Source organism: Vulpes vulpes, chromosome 14 (assembly GCF_048418805.1).
Source record: "Vulpes vulpes isolate BD-2025 chromosome 14, VulVul3, whole genome shotgun sequence".
NCBI lineage: Eukaryota > Metazoa > Chordata > Mammalia > Carnivora > Canidae > Vulpes > Vulpes vulpes.
The window spans coordinates 30,696,040-30,701,943 of record NC_132793.1 but is presented as its reverse complement, the minus strand read 5'-3'; the positions used below and the strand labels follow the sequence as shown (position 1 = coordinate 30,701,943).

General features: G+C 38.5%; 1 pseudogene; it reads right to left on the bottom strand.

Moving 5' to 3' along the window:
- Positions 1–3,197: 3,197 nt before the first annotated feature.
- Positions 3,198–4,200, bottom strand: LOC112930117 (L-lactate dehydrogenase B chain-like; annotated as a pseudogene).
- Positions 4,201–5,904: the final 1,704 nt, after the last annotated feature.

Below are 5,904 nucleotides of genomic sequence, written 5' to 3'. Positions count from 1 at the left end.
GGGAAAGCTCGTTTCTATTCCTAGTTTTTTGACGCAATGTGTTAAATTAGTTTCAGGTGTAATCCTAGCCATATTTAAATCCTGTGGAGAATGTTGGTATTTTTGTTGTAGTAGGTCACTGATCCGGTTGGGTTCAGATTGTACTTTCTGACCTGGCTTCCATGGGCTGTGGTTCCAATGTCAGTCCTGTTTTCAAAGCCTTGGCAGTGTCCAGATCTGCTCTATGTATGTGCTGCTAGGTGACCAGTCTGGGATTTGGACTGTAGTCTGCCCTTTAGTTCAGCTCTCAAAGTCTGTGGAATGCTGTTTAGGATTAGATATGCACATGCGCAGCAGGGGGATCGCAACAATTAAGGGGGATTACTTTTACACACTTCATGCTCCCTGTGACTTCCCTGAAAGCTTCTGGTTGCCTGGGGATTCCCTTTTTAGTCCTCTAGCCAGAAAAATGGGGCTTTATTTTGCTCTGTTACATGCTTCCTGAAACTGAGCCCATTTCTGGGGCTGCCTGGTGGAAGAACAGAGAAAAAAAGAAAGGCAGGTAGGGTTTCCCCACCCTTTTGGGACCACAATACCTTTGACTAGAAAGAAAGGTTATTCTTCCTTCCTTCCTTCCTTCCTTCCTTTTCTTTTTTCTTTCTTTCTTTCTTTCTTTCTTTCTTTCTTTCTTTCTTTCTTTCTTTCTTCCTTCCTTCCTTCCTTCCTTCTTTCTTTCTTTCTTTCTTTCTTTCTTTCTTTCTTTTTCTTTCTTTCTTTCTTTCTTCTTTTTCTTCTTTTTAAAAGATTTTATTTATTTATTCACGAAAGACACAGAGAGAGAGACATAGGCAGAGGGAGAAGCAGGCTTCCTGTGGGGAGCCTGATGCGGAACTCGATCCGAGGACCCCAGGATCACAACCTGAGCCAAAGGCAGACGCTCAACCACTGAGCCACACAGGTGCCCTGGGTTACTCTTTCTTAAAGTATTAGATTCCTGTGTAGCCACCCCCTTGCCACCTGTATCACGGCTCCTGCCACCATGGAATAGTGTGTGGATACTTGAATATGAGAGAATGGAGAAAGGAAACATTGGGGGATTTCCCCATTCTCTGAGTGTTGGGAGACATTTCCCACTTCTCTCTCAAGAACTAGAGGGCTTGGGGCACCTGGGTGGCTCAGCAGTTGATCATCTGCCTTTGGCTCAGGGAGTGATCCTGGAGTCCTGGGATCAAGGCCCACATCAAGCTCCCTGCATGGAGCCTGCTTCTCCCTCTGCCTGTGTCTCTGCCTCTCTCTCTGTGTCTCCCATGAATAAATAAATAAATAAATAAATAAATACATACATACATACATACATATCTTAAAGAAAAAAGAAAAAGAAGAACTAGAGGGCTTCTCCTGAGTCTCTCTGTTGACACCAATTGGGTCTCAAGCCACACTGCATTCTGGCCAAGGGGTTCTGGGGCAGGGTGGTAAACTCACTGCCAGCTTGGTATAATTTCAAATGCTAATCTTTCCCATCTATCTGCTATAATTGACTTTTTAGAGCCTTCAAATAGTTGTTCTATGAATGCTGCCCAGGTTTTTTAGTTGTACTCTGTGGCAGGGACATTTTGGCATGAGCTTACTCTGTCTTGTCTGGACCCCTGAAAGATAAATTTTTAATTTTAATTTTTTGTTTCAGTAAGCATTTACTATTTTCAACCAGAAGCATAATGGGTAGCAAAACTATTTGCTTGTGCACATATGGTATCTGCCGTAGTACACAGTTTGCCCAACCACAGGTGGTGGACAGCTAAGAGGTTGGGCATCCCCAGAGAACTGGGTGACATTCTTCAAAAGCAGAGAGTAAATATTTTGGGTTTTGCAGGCCATTTGGATTCTATTTCAGCTATTCAACTGTATTGTTATAGTGTGAGAGTAGTCACAAACAATATATCAATCAATGAGCCTGGCTGTGTTCCAAAAAAAGATTCTTTGCAAAAACAAGCAATAGTCTTGTTTGCCCTGGGGTTTGTAGTTTGTTGACCACTGATCTGAGAGATCAGGTCTAGTTGATAGCAGTTATCTTCCTCTGTAGTGAATTCCTTTATCCTTCTGTTTTGACCACCCTGGAGCAAGGGTTTCTATCCTGGGAGTTCATGATCTCAGAAAAGAAAAAAAAATTATCTTTATTTTTACTAATCTATAACTAAATTCTAGCATTTCATTTTATCATGAATGCAGGCAACAAAAGACAGTAGTATTAACAGTACCTGTGACTTTGCTACCAATAGAAACCACAGGTCTTATAGCACATCATATCAGTTCTTGTAGATATTCTGAAATATTGTTTATGTTCATCACTGTTTCATAACCAGGGAAATTCTCCCATCTGTCACTAGGCTTTGTTCTGAGTATTAAAAAATTATTACATGTTACATATCACACCATAGATGGTGATGGGCCTGCCATCCCAGAGTTCTTGGCTCTTGCTTATTCTTTTTTAAGATAATTTATTGAGGTGAGGCTCACATAACATAGAATTAACCATCTTAAGGTGACTGATTCAGGTATTTAGTACATTCACAACATTGTACAACCACCACCTTTAACCAAATATTTCCAATCACTTGGAAGTTAAACTCCTTACCCATTAAGGAATCTCTTCTCATTTCTCATCTCTCCCCATCCCCATATCTATGGATTTATCAATTCTGGATATTTCATATAAATGGAATCATACAATATATGATCTTTTGTGTCTGGTTTCTTTCACTTAGCATCATGTTTTGAAGACTCATTCATATCGTACCATATGTATTGTACCATATTGTACCATCAGTACTTTATTCGTTTTTGCACTAAGATGGCATTCCATTATATGTATGTACATCAATTTGTTTATCTAGTCATCCATTAGTGGATGGCTGCCTTGTTTCCATCTTTTAACTATTGTGAATAGTGCTGCTATGAGCATTGTGTATAAGGGGACTTGCTTGAGTACCTGTTTTCAATATATATATATTTTTAGAAGCACACTATGGTAGTTAATATTATCTTTTCAAGAACTCCTGTTGTGAGCATTAAACGAAGTGTGGGCTTTGAGTCTGTGAGCCCAGATTCACATACATAGGAAGAAAAAAGCAAACCGTGATCCATGTACATAGATGAAAACTAAAGGCTCATGGTTAATCACATTGTTGTGTTTACCAGTCTACAAACCTAGAAGCCAGAAGTCACACGTCTTTTAGGTCTTTCCAGATGTCCCATGAGGTATGTGTACTTTTTTTGATGTTGAGCAACCTCATCATCCTTCCGCTTCTGGTTGGTCACACTAATCCCTGAGACTTCAGGAAACATAGAAGGCTCAGGAAGATTTCATTCTCTATGCCATATATTACCTTCATCAGTGTTGACACTGGATGAATTCTGGATAGATTTTTTTCAACATGTATTCAATGAGATCAGTCACACTTAATCCAACAGCCCAGTTGATGCATCCTTTTAGCTTGATGACATCATAGGTACTTTCAACCATCGTCTTATGCACTTCCTTCCAATTTTCACTGTCGTTGTCTGTTTCCATTTCTGGATTCAGTTCCTGAGAGAAACACTTGCCACATTCACTCCGCTCCACGCAGCCACACTTGAGTCACCATGTTCTCCCAAAATCTATCCATGGCAGCTGCTGGAATGAATGCCAAGTTTTTCAGGCATAAGATAGTGAAATCTAGCAGAATCTAGATTATACCCACTTCCAATCACACAGTTCTTGGGTAGTCCATTTAGTTTCCAGGTAACATATGTGATAATACCCACAGGGTTGGAAACTACAATTATGATACAATTAAGACTGTACTTGACTATCTGAGAAATAATGAATTTGAAGACATTATCATTCCTCTGTACCAGACTGAGATAGCTCTCTCCCTCCTGCTAGTGGACTCCTGTAGTTACCACCACAATCTTAGAATTGGCGATCACAGAGTAATCTTTATCTGCCACAATTTTAGGTGTCTGAAAAAATAAGCTCCCATGTTGCAAATCCATCATTTCTCCTTTGAGTTTATCTTCCAAAATATCCACAAGGGCAAGTTCATGAGCCAGAGACTTTCCTAGAATGCTGATGGCATATGCCATACCAACTTGTCCAATGCCCACTACAGTGATCTTATTGTTTGGGATGGTTGCCTCTTCTTCTGTGACTGGTGCAATCAGTTTTTCCTTAAGTGTTGCCATTGTGCGGGATGAGCACTTGGTGTTATGCTATATGTTGGCAAATTGAACTCCAATAAAAAAAAAAATTAAAAAAAAAAAAGAGTAGCCATTGTGCCTAGGGAAGAAACAGCTGTAAGAGCCGTGCAACAAGACGATGCCAGCTGCATGAGCCTCCTTGGGCACAGGATCTGCTGAACTTTTTTTTTAAATAGACCTAAGAATGAAATTATGGGGTCATATGGTAATTTTATGTTTAACCTTTTAAGAAACTGCCAAACTGTAAGTGGCCAAACCATTTTGCATCCTCATTAGTAATGTACAAGGCTTTCAATTTCTCTAAGTCCTCACCAACACTTTTTTGTTTTTTTGATTATAGCCATCCTAGTGGGTGTGAAGTGGTACCACATTTGTGGTTTTAATTTGTGTTTTTCTAACTAATGATGCTGAGCATCTTTTCATGTGCTTATTGGCCATTTGTTTATCCTTCTTGGAAAAAATGTCTATTTTGCCCATTTTTAAGTTCTGTTGTTTGTTTTTTGTTGTGAGAATTATTATATATTCTGGATACTAGACTGTTATCAGGTTTATAATTTGCAAATATTTTATCTCATCTGTAGGTTGTCTTTTTGCTTTTTTGATAATGTCCTTTGGTGCCTGTAATTTCAGTAGAATTTTAATTTATCTGTTTGTTGTTACTGCTCATGGTTGTGGTGTCATATCTAAGAATCCATTGCCAAATCCAAGGTCATGAAGATTTACACTTCTATTTTCTTCTAGCAGTTTTATAGTCTTAGTCCTTATGTTTAGGTCTTTAATCCATTTTGAGTTGATTTTTGTATATGGTGTAAGGTAAAGGTCCAACTTCATTCTTTGGCTTGTGGATATCCAGAATAAGTTTGTTGAAAAGACTGTCCATTTCCCATGGACTGTCTTGGCATCCTTGTTGAAATTGGTTGACCATATATGTGAGGGTTTATTTCTGAGCTTTCTATCCTATTCCATTGGTCTCCGTGTTTATCTTTACGCCAGTACTAACATAATTTCTTTTATTACTATAGCTTTGTTGTAGATTCTGAAATCTGGAAATGTGAGTTCTTCCATTTCAAGATTGTTTTGACTATTTGGAGCCCCCTGCAATTCTATATGAATTTAAGATTTGGCTCTCCCATTTCCTCAAAAAAGGCTATTGAGATTTTGATTGAGAATGTATTGAATCTATAGATATCTTTGGGGAGTACCAACATCTTAACAATATGAACTATTCCACTCCATGAACACAAGCTGTTTTTCCATATATTTAGGTCTTCTTTAATTTCTTTCAGCAATGTTTTATTGTTTTCAGCACATACGCCATTTGCCTCCTCAGTTAAATTTATTCTTAGGTTATTTTTGTTTGTTTAGGATGCTGTTGTAAATGGAATTGCTGTTTTAATTTCCTTTTTGAATTGTTCATTTTTGGTGTATTGAAACACAAACTGATTTTTATGTGTTGATCTTATGTCTTGTAACTTTGCTAAATGTATTACGTCTGGTAGCTATTTTGTAGATTCTTTGGGATCTTGTACACATGGGATCATGTCATCTGCAAATAAAGATAGTTTGTTTCTTCCTTTCCAATATGAATGCCTCTTATTTATTTTGCTTGCCTAATTGGGGGAGGTCTTCCCCTGTGGGTGTGGGTCACTCACTATCTTTCTTTTTTAGTCTTTAGTACCCCTGCCATTG